Source organism: Phocoena sinus, chromosome 14 (genome assembly GCF_008692025.1).
Source record: "Phocoena sinus isolate mPhoSin1 chromosome 14, mPhoSin1.pri, whole genome shotgun sequence".
Lineage (NCBI taxonomy): Eukaryota > Metazoa > Chordata > Mammalia > Artiodactyla > Phocoenidae > Phocoena > Phocoena sinus.
In genome coordinates this window covers 17,568,678-17,589,801 of record NC_045776.1, presented here as the reverse complement: position 1 = coordinate 17,589,801, position 21,124 = coordinate 17,568,678, and the positions used below count along the sequence as shown (strand labels likewise).

Sequence of the window (21,124 nt, the reverse complement as noted above, 5' to 3'; positions counted from 1 at the left end):
TATAAAGTGACAATCACACAGAGCCTTTTAATGCTACTGTGAGGCTTTGCCCTAAGTGTGGGAGCGTAGAGGACAGGCCAGCCAACACCTGCCATTTCAGGTTGGACTTGAAAGACTGTGTAAAGATTTGTCAGAAGAAAAAGGTAGGAAAGGGGACTTCCCCTCTTAGAGTCTCTCAGGCTCCTTTTTTGTCTCCTAAAGTTGAGTAGGTTTTTCCCAGGGTTCTATGCTCAGTCCTCTTTTCTCTCTCCTTTTCCTTGGTAAGGTCAGCGGGCCCCACAGCATCACTTAACACCTGACCAGGAGTAACTTCCAGCTTTCTCTCCAGAGCTCATCTCTGCAGAGCTCTGCAAGCTTTTATTTTCACCTGCTTGCCAGATTTCACCTCGATATCCTTAAGAGACTTTAAACTCAGTTATGTTTAAAATGAGCTGATTTTTATTAATGGCACCCTTCACCCAGATTTGAAACCTTAAAATGATGTTTGACTCTTCACCCCCTTGTGCCTCTTAGCTCCGTTAGACCCAGATGCACACCACAGAGTTTTTTATTGTTGTTTCACATCTCTTCCAAGTTCACTGCCACTACCCTAGTGTGTAGCTTTCAGTATCTGTTGTCTCTCACATCTCAGATCTCTTAAATGACCAGTTGCTGGATTGCTCATCCTAATAATCACCATGTGATTCTAACTTTTTCACTGCCTTTCCATTGCTTTTAGAATATAATTGAATCTCCTTAGCTTGGTATTCAAGACCTCTGTATTCTGAAACTACTTCACATTCTAGGCTCAGCTCCCATTTATTGGTTTCATGATCTCTATCTGGGACCAAAGCAAACTGGTTCCAGTTTCCTATGTGTGACCAGAGCTCTTCTGGTTGTGTGCTTTATTCATTAATTCAACAAATATTTATTAAGCATCTGTGTGCCAGGCATTGTTCTAGGCCCTTCGTCAACATCCGTGAACAAAATGACAGAAATCTCAATCCCTATCCTCACTCATCTGACCTTCTAACAGGGAGAGGAGGTTAGGGAGAGGGCAATAAATATAAGAAATTAATATATTTTATAGTACATTAGCAGGTGGTAGGTACCAGGGGAGAAAACAGAGCAGGATAGAGGGTGGGGGAATAAAGAGGGAGGCTGGAGGGGGAGAATGTGATGGTGTTTGAAAATAGCCTCTAGTTCTGCTATAGTTTCTTATTCTTTAGTCCCCCCACCCTGCCATTTCTTCTTGTCAAATCCAAATGGATTTGGGGATCTCTCTCCAGTGGCACCTCCTCTGTGAGGCCTGCCCTTATCCCAGCTGAGGTCAACTTCCCTAAGTATCCATGACTTTCTCATTGTTGTTGCCCTTGCTTAGTGACAAGTATAGTTTCTTCCTTGGGTTTCTCAATTATTTGTTAATTCATCTTTGCTTTCCTATTAAGAGCTGAGATCTTTGAAGAAAGGGTTTGTTATACTGACTTTTATGGTTTCTTCAGGGTAGTGGTTAACAGCACTGGCTTTAGAGTCTGCCTGGATTTGCATCCTGGCTCCATCACTTACTAGCTGTGGGACCTGGGCGACTTTCTCGAGCTCTGTGCCTCAGCTTCCTGATCTCTGATCTCTCTGTCTCAAGTGGATTGTTTTCTGCCTGGTTTTCTATGTCATTCTCTGTTTGTCTTTTACATTATCACACTTTCTAAATTGTGGTTATTTGTGTGTTTGCCTTCCTTCCCTGAATGTAAGCTGCAGGGAGGTAGAGAGCATTGTCTTTGTTCCCTGTTTGTCCCCCTCCCACTTGAAATGAGTAGACGTCTGTATGAGTAATGTGAAGGTGTTTGGAACACCTTGTGTCCTGTATATTTATATAAGATTAGGGTTAGGGAAGATACACAAATATACTAGGAGATGGACAGTGAACATTTAGGACCATTGAATACAAATCCTTTGTTCATACTTCCTAATGATGAAGAAAAAGAATATCCCCTTTCCCATGGTTTCTACTTTGTCGTAATCTGTTTCCCTTAGAAACCACATAGGCATTCTCTCCTTTAGCATCTTTATGTTTATGGCTTTGGTAGCATTGATTTTTTGTAAGGAATAACCTGTACATGATTATAAGATATTTTGCGAATCTAAATGCAAAAAAAATAGTATTTTATAATAATGGATGAGAGAAGAGAGAAGGAGAAAGGGTTTTAACACTCTTCTATTGAATTTCAGCCCCTGAACGTGTGGTAGTTCCTGGAATGATGGTAGTCAGTACTGATTCCCAAGCCCGTCGCCTCTGCTGACTGGAAATATAGAGTGATGGGTCCAGGCTTCCAAGAATATGTGACTGTCCTTGAGGGAATACTAAAATTAACCCGTATTCTATCCAAATTCTTATAAACCATTAATACTTTATAAACATTAATCTCCATATTATTTCCCTATGTAAATTAACCCTGAGTGTATGGTTTAATATATTTACTGTTGAACGTCCAACATGTAAAAAGAACTATAGCACATTTCAGCCAAAGCAAAATGGTTCAGTTTTACCATCCCTAAAGTTGATCTATGTTTACATCTGTTTATAACATCTGAGCATCCCCCCACCCCCCATCGACCTAATGCCTCAGTGCTCTCTTCTAATAAAAAAATCAATATACGCATCCAGCACTCATGAGTAACCCTGTGATAATAAACAACACATGCAATTGAAAAAAATAATTTCAGGAAAAAGCTGATTAGGATTGTGCTCAGCCACAGTCTTTTTAAAAAATAGATGTTACGCAGTATTAGGAATATAATAATCCTTTTAATTTGATTATACCATTTTCTTGAGAAATCCTCAGTATTAAAATGATATGTTTTGGTGTTCTTTTCCCTTACCCAATTAATGATGCAGTTTAATCTAAGGAATTCTAATTAAGTTGTTTTAGACCTTTGACTTAATTCAATTCTATAATTCTATTTCTGGCTCTCTTTTTTTTTTACATCTTTATTGGAGTGTAATTGCTTTACAATGGTGTGTTAGTTTCTGCTTTATAACAAAGTGAATCAGTTACACATATACATATGTCCCCATATCTCTTCCCTCTTGCCTCTCCCTCCCTCCCACCCTGCCTATCCCACCCCTCCAGGTGGTCACAAAGCACCGAGCTGATCTCCCTGTGCCATGCGGCTGGCGGCTGGCTCTCTTTTCTGATGAACATTTATAAAGGAGTGTTTATGTTCTGAATAGTCAATTTGATATCAAATAATACATGAAAATATTTCATGATAACAAGTGTATCTTTTAAAACAGGAAATCTTTATTTTCCTAGAAATACAGTTGTTCTATTTTTAGCCATGTTGTATTGCTAATTTTCCATTTCACAAAATTTTTACATTAAAAAACAAAATATGCTTTAAAACATGACTGCTTTAGACCTTTGCAAACACATCAACTTTTTATGCAAAATAGGGAATATACAATTCAGATTATTCACTCGTTTACTAATCTTTGATGGTTGCACTTTGATAAATAAATAGATCATCTAGGATTCAATAGGCCAATTGCAGCATATAATAGCTATTCAGAGGCAATTAAACTGCCTTTTTTCATGCCGGTGTGTGAGCTGCCCTTTACAACCTTCAACTTGATTCGTGGTGATTCAAAATTAACTTAAAAGTTTTGTTTGCTGACAGCTTAAAGCTTAATTGACTGAAAGCCAAATAGAGTGTGTTCTGTATTCAGCACTAAGGCTATTGATAAAGCCGTGTGTAAATTGCTCATGGTGAAAGACAGCGATTGGGCCTCCTGTTCTTGTGTTAGTCCACAACTTAGCATTGCTGCACAGTCAGAATTGCTTTGTCAAGTCTTTTATCACACCAGGTTAACTCTCTCTGGAGCTCCTCTGGCAGCCAAGCAGTCCAGTACTGAGCTTCTACGATACAGTGGGGCCTGTGATAATTCTGTTACTTATTTGTGGTTTCATTTTTTTTCTTTAATATAGTATTGGCCTTTCATTTCTGAACAGGACTGTCGGTAGCGTATTTCAAGAACCTACTGATTTTCTGTATTTGTCACTTTGGGAAAGAGCAGCATGTTTAGGTTTAGGGGTTTTGAAAAAATATTTTGAGAAAAACAAGTATCATAATATTGATGTATCTCTCTTATGAAAATTAAATCTAGCCATTTTGAACATTTAATTAGGCTAAGGAATGCATGCTTAATAGTCTCGAGTATAATGTGACTCTTACCTTACACTAACAATTACACTGTCGGATTCTTTCAGTACTTTCACACAAAAAATATATCAGGGATTATAGGTGCCTTATAGAGATGTACATTTCTTATTTTTAAATTGATCCTTAAGAAGTAAATGAGGTGGATTATTAATATATACTAGTATATTCTATAAAATTTCATAGTTATACCTTTTTCCAAATAAACCTAAGTAGATCCAGTTGTATAGAAGATAATTTGCATATAAGTATGCATTAACAAAGAATGAAAAATTTAGAAGCAAAGCTAAAACAGTTCTCAGAAGCACTTTACCGTTGTCAGCTATTATGTTTATATATCTTGGAACTCTGTATGCTTTATTTTGAAGATTTTGATCTGGTATTGATTTAATAACTTAGCAATGTGAATTTACCATGTAATCTGTTTTGAAGATATTTCATAAGTAGCAATTAAGTTTTAAGTGTGTCCTTTTGGATTAATTCTTTGTACAGTGACATTTAAATATGTTTGTCATGAACTCTCCCTTCTATTTTTTATTTCTTACCTTAATTTTATACAGTCAACTCCTGGATTCAATAAGCAGATTCCCTACCTTTTATGAAATTCTTTTCATTTACCTTATGTTGTCTACATTAGTTAAATATTTGAAATGTGATAAAGCTGAAATTGCCTATTTTATGTCCTTACATTTTAGTGTAGTTGTTTTAGTGTTTAGGACATTCAAATGAAAAATATAAAATAAAATCCAGTTTTGATAATGATTTTGTTGGAAGTAATGCATATAATAATGAAAATGTCTTTTCATTATTGTGTATATCAGATTATACATGTTGGCATTGAAAATATACTCTGCATCTTAAACATTTGCTTGCAAAAAGGTCTTTTTAATTTCTGTATCTTTTTACTTTAACAGAAGACTTAAAATTATATATTGCTATCTCTTAATGATATTCTGGTAACCATAGCTATCTAATTTTACTTGCCTTCCAATTGATTTCCAATAAGAACGTAGTCTATTCATAAAGAATCAGGATAAGTTGCAACTTAGTTTCAAAATGACTATAATTTAAAATAGTGTTACTCCTATATACTTTTCAATAAAATGGTAATCATGCTTCAAAATGTAAAATCGAGAAGAGTACCGGTTTTATTGAAGTTTCACCTATACCCAGTGAGATTTGAAAGTCAAGAATGAATTGCTTTTATTGATCATGTTTTTGTATTAACAGTTAATCTAACATATTTTTAAAGGCATGAATTATTTGAAAACAGCATTTTGTTTATTTTTCATAACATAGTTGTTTAGTATATACAAAACAATTGTATTGTTAGGAAGGGCAAATAAAGTCCCTTTTCTTATTTTTACCTTAAATAAAAAGGCTAAATTTAATTGTAGAGATAATAAATCAATTTTGTTTTAAAGTAATTAAACGATTGTAATGATGAAAAAGCAAAACTTATTACTTAAAATTTAGTGTAGCATAAATGTTGATTGGTATAAATAGATGGTATAAATATTGATTCTGCAGTCAGTAAGAGATTAGCAGTGAGAGATTCGTGGTACACATTCTGAAAGGGATGAAAGCACTTTGTCAGGCTTTGCTGACTTTGCCAGCACTGTTTTGTAGATTAAAAAATGAGAACTTACCTGAGGTTCTAAAAGAGTTTACCTGTTTCAAGGAGGGTGAGGTCAAAGTCAAGTTCAGTGGTACAAATTTTATAGATTATACATTTTTAAAAATACTACATTTTCTGGCAAATTGTTATAATTGCAAAACTTTATATTTTTATTAATTTATTGCAAAACTGTTTTTAGATTTCTTTGACATTCAGGGCTCTTCTAGGAAAGTGTGACTAATTTATATTCACAATATTGATGCTAACTTTGGATATTCTCCCTTTCTCTTTTTATCTGCACATTATACCTTTACATAAGTTGATGTTTTAGTTTTACTTTTTTTTTTTGCATTTTTCCAAAGTTTCTCCTTTTTATAATGACTGGACTGTTACTTGTTTGTAGTTAACTGATTGCTCAGTGTAACTTTCAAAGTACCTTAACGAGTGAAAAAGAATGGCAATTTTATATTCTATGGTATATTGAAAGTATATTTCAATGCTGCATGTAAGGGAAAATTTGGCCATTAAAAATCATCTGTGATGAGATTTGGTTTTATATTACCTTCTTTAATTTCAGTGTTTTATACATTGAAATATAATATTGTGATATTACATTTACCAAACTCTCCAAGCAATATTACACTTGTTTGTATCTCAGCAATTGAAACTTTATTTTGGGGTATTGATAGAAACATGAAAAAGTCATAGATCAAATGGGCTGATAATTAAAAGAATAGAAAGTTTCTATTAGAGTTTATATTTGTACTATGTGTATTTGGCATTTTAAAGTACCTAAAGTATCTATTAAGCTAAAAGAATATTTTTGTTTAGTTACCTGAATACTCGGGAGATATCAAATGTCATCCAGTTAAATAAAAGGTGTTCATATAATATCATGACTCTCATTTAGGTTGAAATCTGTATAAAAATTGAAAGTGTTAAGTTGTAAAACTGTAGATGAGATCATAAGTATCTGGCCAAATATATATATATATATTTTTTTTTTTTTTTTTTTTTTTTTTGCGGTACGCGGGCCTCTCACCGTTGTGGCCTGGCCCGTTGCGGAGCACAGGCTCCGGACGCGCAGGCTCAGTGGCCACAGCCCACGGGCCCAGCCGCTCCACGGCATGTGGGATCCTCCCGGACTGGGGCACGAACCTGCGCTCCCTGCACCGGCAGGCGGACTCCCAACCCCTGCGCCACCAGGGAAGCCCTGGCCATATATTTTTATTTGAGCTATTTTAAAAAAGGAGAATGAATTAATGTCTTTCAGAAATGACATTTTCATTAATATTAGCTTGAAATTGAGGGGATTAGTTTAATAGCGTACAAGAAATAACTTGTATAAGTACAGAGAAAATTACCCTGACCATCAAATTTACGCTAAAGTCCAGTAACATTACTAAATAATATCATTCTGTATTATTTACTCAATCTTTCAGGTAATAGAAAGAAGATAAATATATCCTAATTTTATCTCTACCTCATGATATCTAAAATAATGCAGGGCCCATTATAGTTGATAGTCTGCAATTGAGATGATCATATATTGAAAGAGATATGAATAACACTGATAAAAGAAGCATTATTTTAAAATACTTTCAGGATCAAAGCCAAGATTACTTCCTGATGAATTCTCTGTTGTGATTAACTTAATTTTATGTGATGGTGAATTATATATGATGCTGAATGCTAGGAAAGACATCAGATTTTATTTGGATAGATCAGACAGGAAAGCATTGATAGTAACTCTGTGGGTTATGCCATGTTATCCAAAAGAGGCTGATCACTATATTGATGTCCTTTTTACTAATCATTTGAATAAATCGCCCTCTAATCTAATGGTAAATATGTATTAATATTTGGGAGTATTTTTAGATAAGACAATGCATGGTTAAACAGAGTGGTTGAGACATCCCTGAGTGCTAATGAGTACTTACTTGGTAGTCTATACTAATGCTTTAGTGGATGCTGAACAAGTTTAGATGTTAAGCTTTTTAGGAAGAGTGAATGATGGCTAATGATTACTTAATGACAGATCTCTGGACTGAAAGGCATTTAGCACTCAAAGTATACTGCAAAGCCTATTTCTCAAAGCTTCAGACAGGTTTATTTGGTCTCACCTTGAATAGAACAGTGCTGTATTGATTTCATTGGTGTGGATTTAAACACACTATCGGCTTAGAATAGCACTAGTATGCAGTAGAAAATGATTGTCTTAACCCTTATGGAGACCCTAAGCTATTCTCTGATATCACGACACGACTTTGGAAATGATCACGAACTTATTTGCAATATTTGGCGTTTAGTATGTGAGTTTGGAAAATATCTGTGCACGTGAGCTTATAGTAGACATTAACTGACATGGAGGCTTATGTAGAGGTAACTAAAACTTAAAGTTATATTTTTAATTAGTGTTTTCCTCCATATACTGAGCATAAACATTATTACTATTCAGAAACCAAATATTAAAATAATCTGCTATTCAACAGGGTAACAGTTGTTTAGTACTTTGTATTTTTTCAGTATGCTTCAATGTGCCATATATATATATATATATATATATATATATTCCGTATAAAATCCAATTCAATGTAGTTGCTCCATACGCTTAATAGAATCGCTTCCCCCAACTTTTTACATTTTTTATAGACTAGCCCCAGTGGAAAATAAATATAGCATCATTAGATACTATAGACTAAAACTTATTTTGACTTTTTTTCTAATTATAAATATTGTTTTCTTGTTAATTTTTTAAGAAATGTTTTGAATTATGCAGCATTTGAATATACCTAATGTAGATTTATCTTGGAGTAGGTGTCAAATATTAACTAGTTTCTATGCAAGAAAACGCTAACTTAACAGTCTTTGAAGATTCTAGAGCTCGAGTTAGAATGATGTTGCCGTGAGTGCCCACTCTCTTTGTGCCCTTCACCTTGTCACTTGAACAATTAACCTACTTGACCTTCCTTATCTGTAAAATATGGGTAGGTTCGGTTTGAAGAGCTCTGTGATCCCCTTTTCCTCTAAAATTCTGAAATTTCCCACTAACAGTCATCTAATCTTGGACCTAGGAGATGTTTTACACATGCTACTTCTGGTGTGTTTTCTTTTCCCCTTAAATTCTTAATGGTTTATCTGTTTTTGTAAAAGAATTTGGAAAGTGATTGTAGTAGCATATAATTATGTCATTATAACAATATTTTGTAGAAATCAAAAACATTGTATAAAATATTAGAAAAATTATTCAATTTTTCTTTTGCTGATAGGAGAAACAGTTTTATTTGAGAAAAATTGTAAGCCTAAAACATCAATATACATGTATTTTCTAGGTTTTTACATATGGAAGTATCTGTCTTAATAAAAGATGAATTAAGATAAGAGAAGATTATAAAGCTATCTCTTCACAACTCCTGAGTAACCTAATGATTTGAGCAAGTCGGGCAGAATTTTGAGGAAATGATAATATATTGTCATGAAACAGGAGCAGATTTTTTTAAAAACCAGTCTTTTAAAATAGCATGACATCTTAAAAACCTGAGTATCTGATCACATAGATGCATAGGTAAACATTAAATTTTGCTCTCAGTGTTCAGTTAAGGAGTGGTAGCTTTTCCCAATCCATAGTTGTAACTAATCAATGACTTCCATATCTGGGATGCCTAGGTGTATATGCTTAACTCTTTTCAGTTAAACGTTGGAAGGATTTTGTAAAAATTCAAGGCTCAAAGGCTGTTTTAGTTTGATATGTGCAAGATAGGTAACTCAGATCCAAATTACAAGTAGAATTAACTAATTAATAGGAAATCACATAAAACAGTTACATGCTTATTTGAGAAGGTACATAATAAAAGAAATCATGTAAACAGAAAAAAGGTCTGTGACCAAAGCATTTGCCAAATGACAACTAGAGTCAATTTGATAGACTAGTTATCCCCGTCACAAAATGAGGAAATGTAAAATAATTTTTAAATTGTCTGTAATAATTTAAAAGGCACATAATTCATATGTAGCTTAAAAATGATGAAAGCATAAAAGTGTAAAGAGATCAGAAATGAAAGTCCTCTGTAGCTATCTAAGCAATTCAGGTTTTCTTTTTCTTCAAGGCTCTCTGAAGCGAAGTAGAAATCTCCTTGAAAAAAATGGGCTAATATGTCATTTGTACACATCTGTATTCCTTTGGCTATAGATGGTCTACTTTTTCTGTAGGTTTGGGCTAACAATGAGTATACTCTTAACAGTTTGAGGCTGTGACTTATTTTGTCAATGGCTTTTAGACTGTTAGCACAAATGCTTAGTTAACTTGTGCTTATTTGTTTTTTTTCTTTTTCAAAGCTTTGCTTTTTTGACCACTTATTAATATGATTAGTAAATTAAAAGTTGAAGATGTCTCTGACCTTTTTATTTCTCCTTTAAATTTCTTTACTTATCTCTTTCTCTTCTTATTTTATTTCTCCTTTAAATTTAAAAATATTTTTCCTTAAATTTTTGATATTTAGTTGTTAGGAATTGTATGTTAATCTACATCAAATTTTACTAACACACAGGATGCTTTAAGAAAAGATAAAATCTTCTGTATTTCTGCTACATTTCTGCTAAATGTGGACTAGGTTATTAAAGTCTTTACTATAAAACTTTACTTTTGGCTTAACCACCACAACTTTTCCTAGATCTGTTACTTCAAAGGTGTGGCCATTAATTCCCAAGATATTATGTTACCCCTGAGTATGCATCCATTATGCCTGCTTAACACTTACAGTGAAGAAGGCAGAAGAAAAAATAACATGTGAATAAGAAGATTATTTCTCAAAATTGTAGAAATGTTATAAAGTAACCTACTGAGAAAAATAAAAGCAAGAAATCCCTTAGAAGTTCAAATTTACTTTAAACAAACATTTTAAAAAATGGTAACTTTCAGTTACTTGTCATTGTTTCATTATTGTGACCAAATGTATATTTAATTCAAAACTATGAATACTACAAATATTTCTTATAAATGAACAGATGTACGTGTTAACTTCTTAAAGGTAGAACAAGGCAGTTATCCCTTTTCATCTGGTTTTATATCACTGAGTTGATGAAATTACCTAGATGAAAATATTTTTCAAGCGAGTCCAGTAAATGATTTGTCATTTTATGAATAAAAGTGACCTCAGGTGTAACAGCTTATTTCTCCGTGTGCTGTAACGCACAGGTATAAAATCTTCATAGAGTGTATTCTAAGAGTCCACCAAATGTTAAGTCTCATGTGTTCCATTTGATCTTTTAAAGAAACACATCATCGTGTCTATTTCAGTATTGTAAGTAAGTCTCATTGCAGAAATTGCCTTTTTCTGAACATTAACTGTATGAAAAAAATTGAGAATTATTTGCTATGTTTTCAGATTTATATAATTTTACAAGCCACTAACCACTATTTCTGAAATATTTATTTCCTCATGAAAAAGCTAATAATGGTCTTCTTAATGTTAAAATTTGTGTTTTTTAAAACTTGACCTGTATCTCGGATTCACCCTTGAAAGGTAAAGTGAACCAAGAATTGAACATTATTCTTGATAATTATTAGCTACAAGAGTCCTGATTACATAGATGCCTTAGATAGATATTTGGAATTTTTAAAATCCAGTTTTCTTCCAAACTGAGAATGTTCACACTAAAAGGAAAAGGAAAAGGAAAAAATTGGATTTTTTTGATGGTCAGGTAGAGAATAAGGAGAAAAATAAGATAATGCAGATCGTGGAAAATGGGTGTAGAACTTGTCTGTGTTAAGAATAAGAAATTGTTACAAGAACTGCTCTAAAAACATACAAGTTGCTCTTAAAGCTTAAGGTTTCTAATTTTCAAAATAATTGACATACCCCTAAGACAGTGATAATATTAAATTCCCTTTGCAAAAGAGCATCATTTTGGAGTGTTCATTTCTTCTGCTTTTATCTGATTTTGTAGAAAATAGATGTGAGGTATTTTCTGAAATTCACACACACACACACACACACACACACACACACACACATAATACATCTGTGTGCGAGAGGCATTATTTTAAAATGGCTTAATCAGCAGCCGTAGAAAGATGTATGCATTTGCAGAACCTATTATGGTCCAGCAGGGGGCCATCGAGCATGCATACAAATTAATAGCATGTTTGTTTACTTCAGTTTTCAAGTCGGGGTGCGGGGCGGTGGGGTGGTGGCGTGTGGATAGAGCAGCAGCACCAAAAACAGCAAAAGCCTCATACGTTTGGGGAGCAGCTTCCATGTGCCCCGTCAGTAGGTGTGAGGAAAGCACTGGTAGATGTGTCACAAAGCAACTAAAAAATATTTTTAATGCAGTGGAGGCAACGCTTATGCTGACGGCGGAGTGAGAGTATTCTACACAACATATACTAGCTTTGGTAATAATATGAGAGTTTAGAAATAAATGTTGAAGTTCCCCATGATTGTCATTTTTAATCAGTACATCTATTTTTCCCAAGGAGGTAGAGAGGAAGATTCAAAAACTTCCATGTTTTATTTTATTTTATTTACATCAGAAACACAGGTAGAAATTTACATGTTGACCATATAACCATCTGCCATTTTATTGTTTTTCCATATTATCAAAATTTATTTGCCACATTTTGTAAAAAATGGAAGATTTTTCAGTGTTCTAAGTTGTGTCAACAAAAGTGAAAATAATATAATATTCATATAAAAGCACGTGGCTTAAGAAAAGGAACTTAATTACATAAGTTTTCAACGGATTTTCAGATTCTCTTTGTGAGCTTATGAAACCTGCATTCACCACCAAAGAGAGTGACATCTTTGTGTTCTTTTTCACATGCTGATTGTCACCAGTCTATGTCTTTTTATGTTTCCATTTAACAAATTCATCTTTGAAGTATTCAACTGAAAACTGTGGTATATTGGAAACTTAAATCTAATTAGTGGAATACTATACCATTTTAAGACCAAATTGTCTTAAAAATAAATTAATATCAAAAGATTTTTCCTTTTTTTAAATATTGTGTTTTTTAAAATACATTTATTTATTTTTATTTATTTTTTTGGCTGCATTGGGTCTTCGTGGCTGTGAGTGGGCTTTCTCAAGTTGCGGTGAGTGGGGGGCTACTCTTTGCTGCAGTGCACGGGCTTCTCATTGCGGTGGCTTCTCTTGTTGTGGAGCACGGAGTCTAGGTGCGTGGGCTTCAGTAGTTGTGGCACAGGGGCTCAGTAGTTGTGGCTCACGGGCTCTAGAGAGCAAGCTCAGTAGTTGTGGTGTGCGGGCTTAGTCGCTCCGTGGCATGTGGGATCTTCCTGGGCCAGGGCTCGAACCCGTGTCCCTTGCATTGGCAGGTGGATTCTTAACCACTGTGCCACCAGGGAAGTCCTTAACTATTGTTAATGAAGCTTATTTGGAAGATTACAATTACATATGGAGTAAAATTTGACATTTTTATGGCATTGTACTTTATCCAGTGTTAAGCAACCCTAAGAGTAGCAGCCAGTAGGTATGGGGAATGCTCCGGCTAAACATGTGGAAACAATTTATTTACAACTGTGAAAATGCCACCGAGGGCCAACATTTTTCTCATTATGATTTAAAACATAGATTAAAACATAGATTTTAAAATTTCAAAAATACGCTTCTAGCTCAGGGTATCAGGACACTAAAGCTAAGAATGTTGTATACTTAATGTGTGTGCATATAATTATGTACACCAATGTGTATATGTATTTGTAAAATTAATGTTTTTGATTAGCACAGTATAATTATTTAAAAGGCATATCTTAAAAATAAATTAATATTCCATTAGGCAACTAGGTATATTAATTTAGATAGTAGTCAGTCAGAAGTAAGTAGAAATTATTTTTATTAAAGTACATCTAAGAAACAATTAGAACTCAACTCACATTTGAAGATCTAATTTCTTTTAGGTACTTCTGTTGTTTAAGTTCCGATATGTATTAAAATATATTTTCATTTGACATATTTCACTGTCCTGTACTATTTAAACTCATCTTTACCTAATATACAATTTTATATATGTTTTTCATAATATCTGCTGATAATACCCCATCACATTTAAAATGTCAGTGGGGCTGAGAAAAGAGAAACAGATAAAAATGAAAATTTGGAAGAATATTTTACTGATCTGAAAAAAGAAAGAAATTTTTTGTACTTTTATTGGCTAATATTTGTAGAGCTTCACACTGTAAATAGTAAATCATGTGTCTTAATTCTGAAAGTTCCCTTGTCTTTAAAATTGCCTGTGTTAACAAAATTCACTTCGCTAAATTTACTTTTGTTCTTTAATAATTAATCATAACCTAATATTAGCAGATACACTTTACTGCACATAAAAGAGTTGTAAAGAACTACAGTAGAAACTATTTTCTAGCTTAATCCAAATTATTATTTTAAGTAGTCTTTACATGCTGCCCTTTGAATAGTTTTCTGCTGTGACATCTTGCAACTTACTTTTTGCCAGTCATTCCTATAAAGTCTTACAAAGCCAGTTATTTAATAATATATTAACACATATACCTATTAACTACGAATTGTATTTTTTGCTTTGCTAGGCAGCTCATAGTAAAAGCAATTTATTTTTCTATTATATAGTTCCAAAACATATTGTTAAATAATGAAAGAGTGAAGAAAAAGCATTTAAAATTGTACTTCCATTTTACTATAATAAATAGACATTTCTGAATTTTGAGAGTGATGTTTTAGAGTATATTGAAATTTATGTCAAATGCAGGAAATATTTGTATCATTATGAGTGTCTCTTGGACTCTATTATTGCCAGGAATTTCTAGCATAAAGTTGGTGTGCTAAAATTAATCTGAATGTAATGTTTTGGTTTTAAAAACCCTAATGATAATGCTTGTAATACAGTTTTAAATACAGTTATAATCTCGAAGTGAATTGTGATGGACTTTACATCATTTCATTAATTTTTACTAGAATTATAGACATTGTAACATAGATAAGTCAGCTATAAAAAGCATTCTGATACTGAATCCTAAACAAAGAATCAAATTTTTGATGGCAATATTTCCAGGTCAAATCACCCAATTCTTAAAGTATATTCTCAGAGTAGTAATTGGTGGAATATTCTTCTCTAAGGTTTTAATACCTAATACAATAACAGAGCTCCATCAATATATGGCTAATAGCAGATATAAAGTATCTGCTGGTAGGCCATCTCTCATAAAACCGCCCTTAGCCTTAATTCAAATCCATTGATTCCTATTCCAGTTAAAACTGAAGAACTTAATATGTCTTTTAATCCTTTTATTGTAAGCTAGGATAAAATTAATTTTACCCTGGAACTGCACAAAGCCAATTAACATGATCTTTAGAGTTATTTAGTAAAGTGCTTCAAACTGTTAAATTTATCTTGACCTCTTGGTTGCACTCTCTGACTGCTTTTTAAATGAAGTAATCAATATCTCGCAGCCCTTTAAATAGCTTAAACTTCTCAAACATTTTACCTGTGATCTAGTTAGGCTGTAAGTAAAGGATTTACTCTTGCTCCTGGAAAGCTAGGGTCATTTATGCTAAATCTAAAGACAATTATGTACTTTTGAGGAACACTGTATGAATTAAATGGTTGTTTTAATAAAATCAAAGGCTCATATTTTGTTTAAAGTAACCCAATAATGAGGAAACATTATTTTCACACAGAACAAGTATTCTGTCTGCAACTTCAAATTTAGAACATTTATGTCCTTTACCATTGCAGGTAGCTTCTGTTTTCCACACAGGGCTAGTTGAAGGTATTAATTTTCTTACTGTGATAGGGTGATCAACCGTCCTGTCAGGAAAATGGATCTCCGTGTCACCCTTTAGCATGATTAAATGGAGGCATGTCTCTGTGAAAAAACACCAGATTTTCATGAGATGAATGAAACTGTAGAAAGATCTACTTTTGCAGAATTATCTTATTTTTAATATCTCAGAATCTCCTATTTGGTTGTCAGTTTATTTGTAGGAAAACATTGCAGCTAATTGTGTATACCTTGTATTATTTAGGAGAAAACACAGACGAAGCCAATAATTTTAAATGTTTCCAAATTTGAAAAAAAATAAAGAATCAGAAATTGCTGTGTTGTTGTTAGAATAGTAGCAGGGATGGGCATCTGTCACCTTATACATTTACTAATCAGTCAGTGTCCTTTTAGGGGATCCTTTTCTTGTTCTTACTTCTTTCCATGTTAACAAAGAGCTATCATCTCTTCAGCCCTGAGCACTGATAAAAATTACGTACCATAGAATTTCAGCATCAGTAGTGTTCATAGCCAGTTGGACAGTGTTCTTATGAGCTTGTACACATGCCAAACTTTAAGTTACACCAAGAGCTGTACTTGACAGCTAATTAAGATTTCATATTTTGGCCACTTAGCAGAGGGCACCTGTTATGATTCTTTCTATTAGCTTAAGAATAAAATTTACAAATGGCAGTTTTAAAAAACATTATTAAAACTTCCCTAAAGTCTTAATTCCTTCCCAGGAAGTGGGAGTTAGGACAAGATTGAGTTAATTAAACAAAAGGAACATAGAGGAGGAGGGGGACCAGGGTGGAGGTGGAGCTCTCCAAATGCCCCTGTTGTTTAATTTCCTACTGGAAGTAGCCCATGTGTGTTCCGTGCCCCCTCCCCCTTCGACCATGGCTGTTGCAGAGGCTGACCGGCTGGGGTCAATGCCTTGCCTATTGATCAGTATCCCTGCAGTCCCTTGCTCCAGCAGCTGCTTCATTGGCTTCTTTCAGGGCCTGCTTCAGTACATTAGAATAGAAATCCATAACCAGAGCTGTGCTCATCCAAGCAGGGGAAGAAACTAAATTAAATGGTATAAAACAATCTTGGATCAGGAGTTTGTGCCAATTCATCTTGATCTAAGATGTCACACCGGGCTCTCTGTCTGAGCACCTGGGCTAGAGGCAGCCATAGTGAAAATAGATGGAGCTGCGATCATTCATTTGTCAGCTAAGGAGCAAGGCAGCGGTTAGCAATTCCCCTCCGCAGAGGTCAGCTGACAGCACAATCAGTGCAACTGCAGAATAGAGCTTTCCTTTGAACTATTGTTATGGAGCATGCTCTTGATGAGACAAGGGGGGAGGGGAGCTTGGTTGGCTTCCTGTTTCAAGAAGACTATGTAAAGAATAAAATATGTACTACATGAATCTAGATGTAGTCGCCCAGAGCTCTTACTCCTTGTGTCTGTTCCTGTACAGAAATAAAGTTGGTTTTAAATGCATGTGCTGAGGTATAGATTATCAAACTGTTAAATATCACTTTGTCTAGAATTAGGGTCTATTTTCATCCTTCTAAACACAGAGGCAGTGATTATTGATTTTTCTTCCTTTTTAGTATGGTTAAGCTTTTAGGGTGTTTTCCCCCTTCGGTTACTATATACTATCCCAGATCAGTGTCATACTTTGAATCTGTACTCACGTGTACATGCCAATACTTTTACTAACATTTCCTCTTTGTCTTTAAAAAGTTAGAAAAAATATCCGTGAAGAGACAGAAATGCATACTATGGTATCAGATGGGAAGATATGTCTTATGTAACTGAAATATTCTTAAACATTTTAATTGAGGCTTTTTACAAGAAATGTTAATTCATGAAATATGACTTATGACTTTGGAAGTTATAAAATAATTTTATAACATTGGGGGAACATTATTAGAAAGTTGTCTGCATGTGATTTGAAATATACCAAACACAATAAAGCAAATTAGGGAAATAATAGCTAAAATTTTACATGAAAGAATTCGAATATTTTTAAAGATGGATCTATTTTCTGTTGTCTCATTTCAGATTTTGTCTTTCTATACATGCTTTAAAACTAATGGCAATTTTCCTAAACTAACTTTTTTTTTTAAACAATAAAATGTGACACGCAGAAGCTAAGAAACTATAGCAACAACAAGAGCAAATCTTTTTCGTTCTCAATCGCACCAAAATTTTCTTGGAATCCAAATAAACGGTAACTACTCTTTGATGTTACCACCTCAGCTTCCTAGATAACTAATCTCCCATTTTTCCTTAAGTGCTTTAATGCCACTTTTTTACTCAGTGATTCCTTTCCAACTCTTAACATCTTTGTAATATCTTTCCATTTTCATTTCTTAGATTCAGCTGGGTCCTCTTGCCCACATCCTATTCTGTCTCTCAGCACAGCTAAATAAATGGAATTTAAGTATACTAAGAAGCCTTGTGCTCTAGGTTTTTGTTTTTTAATTTGGCTTCTGGAAGGGCCAGACCTACCTCTCTTGCAAGGGTTTTAAAAATTTTGTTTTACTTTTGTTTTAGTTAATGAGGATTTTTTAAAGGATTCAGAGCATGACACCACCAAATATCTTTCTGTAGTGTTTCTATCAGCTACCCAGACCTCACCAGGATCTGGAAGCCATCCACTTCTCTGCATCTCCTATTTAACATCCCAACACCAAACCAACCTGAATCTCTCACTTTCATTTCTACAATACCCTGTTTATTGCTCATCTCATTTCCAGCATTCTTCATACACGTTCAGAGTGTTTTTCTAACACCCTAAATTCCGTTGTTCAAAGGGTTGAACAATGCGAATATGACCAGTAGAGTCATCTATGATTTGCCCCTTTCCTGACTGTCGCCTCCCGTTCTACCATTCCCTTCTTGCCCGTAGCATTCCAGCCCCGTGGCCTACTCTTGCAATAGAAATCAACAAATTCTTTGTTTTAGGTTCTTACACGTACTATTCTCTTAGACCATAAAGTTCTCATTGATTTTTCACCTTTACATTTCTAATTCCTGTTTAGTTGCCGTTAAATACAATGAGGACAGGGACTTTGCTTTTCTTATCCCTATTAATTCATCTTAATTCATCCCGTATCAATTCATTAGTTCATATTTGCATAATGCCATGCACACACTCCATCTTTGGTCCTTATATGCTGAATGACTGAGTAGCTGATGGAATGAATCGTGAATTCTGCCACCACTGGTGCTCCACCACCGGTCACCACTTGACCATCGCATGAGCCGTCTTTTGCTTCTACTTGACACCAGTCTTGCTTTACCTCACAGTCCCCCTCCCATACTACTGCTATCATGAGCTTTCTGACAATAAATCTCAAGTAACCAGCTTATACAGAATTGTTCAGTGGCTTTCCATTAGCCTAAAGTTAAAAGTCTTCAGCTTGCTGTACAAAGGCCTCTTGTTTTAGTACCTATTTAGCTTCCCCTTTTGTCATTCCCTGCCTTACTTGCAGTAGTATAGAATGACAAAAGGAAAAAAAGAAACAAACGAAGAGACAAAATAAAACATCTAAAAGTATTCCGAGGCCCCTGCTGCTAATTTCTTGGTTGGCATACTGCTCTGAGGACCCTTCACTGTATTGATTTAATTAATGTATAGAAAAATGGATTGAAAGAAGCCAGAAAAGCTGGATGGGTTAATATTAGAAAGAGCAGAAAGCTGACCTCCAATCAAGATGGCTTCAGAAGTTCACTTTTGAAATCCCTCTGTACCAAATGTATAGCTATGATGGATTAAATATACAAATAGAAAACCAACAAGGCATAACTAGGCTCAAGAAAGATAGATATCATTGTGGACAAGTAATGGAATAGACATGCAGTGATCTGGACTAAAACCAATAGTTGCTTTCCAGAAGCAGGCTTTGGCTCCTATGAGCAAAGGGGACTTAAAATATGCAATGAATAGAGCTTAAGGCCAGGAGCTAGTTTATGGCTTCCTCGGTTCCTGGAAGGACATGGAAAGAATATGAATACATTGCTATTCGGTTAAAATTGAGGTTGTATTATTAAAGGAGTAGAGGAAAATGGGTGCTCACTATGTGACTTGTACTGTTAACCATAATAGAAAATAATGAAAAGAAGTGAGCTGTGTTCAATCTGGGAACCTAGAAATAAAGCAAAGAGAAAGAGAGAACAGAGAGAAAACCTAAAGGAAGTGGGAGAAATGATAAAAATAACAGCAGAAATTAGTGAAATAGAAAGCTGAAACAGTAAGATCAAAACCACAGTATTTTTGGAAATCTGATAAAATATATATTTCTAGAAAAACTGATTAAGAAAGGCATGAAAAATAATATTAGAGAAGGCACAAGGAAATAATACTTAAAAGGATTCATAGCAACTGATACCATTGAGATTTTTAAATCATAGAGAACACTCTAAATAACTTCAGACCAATACATTTAAAAACTTAGATGAAATGGGTAATTCTAAAGCTATAAGCTATCCAAAATGATTCAAGAAGAAACAGAAAATCAAACCAAATAACTAAGTATTACAGAAAATGAATTCATAATAAAAAAAGATTCCTTCTTCCACCCTTGCACCTTCCCTGCCCCTGCATCCCCTGCTCCCTGACTCGAGAAGGGGAGCGTCCTGAGACACAGGCCCTGGTCATTTTAGAGGAGAATTGTCATCTAACTTCAAGAATCCTTTAACTGTTTTCAAAGAATTGGGGAGTGAAAGTTAACCCAGTTTTGGAGGCTTGTATTATATTGCTACCAAGACCCAACAAGAATAGTACATGAAAAGAAAATCATAGTTCAATCTTGCCTACGGACATAAACCCAAAAAACTCTATTAGCAAATTTAGTTCAGAGTCTGTCTATTGGCCTATTTACCTACCTACCTACCTACCTATCTATCTATTGATCTCCATTCATCCATGTACTCTGAGTTTACCCCTGGAATGCAAGCATAGTTCAAGGCCAGAAAATATACATTTCAGGTAACGTTGATATGGTTATATAATAGATAGATATAGATATAATAGATTAAAAGTATTTGATAAGGTCAGGATCATGGTGACCTCTAGGGCAAGAGGGAGGCATAGTAAAGTCAAGACACAATCCATGGTAGGCTTTAGTTATATCCACATTAATTAATTACTTTTAAAAATCTACAAGCACCTATGGAAAACATTAAGATTTTATAAAGTTACGTGTATACATGTATATTTCATGATATTCTTTATATATTCTCAATGTAATTCTTTTGATGTTTGTGATATCATATAATAAATGTCAAACAAAAAAATAAAAGATAGACCACTTACAGAAACAAGTAGAACTAGAAAAGGGTAGGACTGAGCAAAAGACCAAATCTTGGGAGCATTTGGGAGAATGAATGAGGTGTAGTTACCTTAGAGAAAGGCTGGGAAAGTAAATTTTAAGAAGTAGTGTTGTGTGTTAAGAATGTGATTCCCCATTACCTAGTTACTGATACTTTAATAAAGATTTCAAATTGTTCTCCATTATGTTTTGGGTGTCATGCTGGTATTTCTTCTGCATATGAAATTAT

General features: G+C 34.2%; 1 protein-coding gene across 1 annotated transcript in view; it reads left to right on the top strand.

Moving 5' to 3' along the window:
* The window catches only part of WDR7 (WD repeat domain 7), a 372,564-nt gene that overhangs the window by 190,998 nt on the left and 160,442 nt on the right, over positions 1–21,124 (top strand).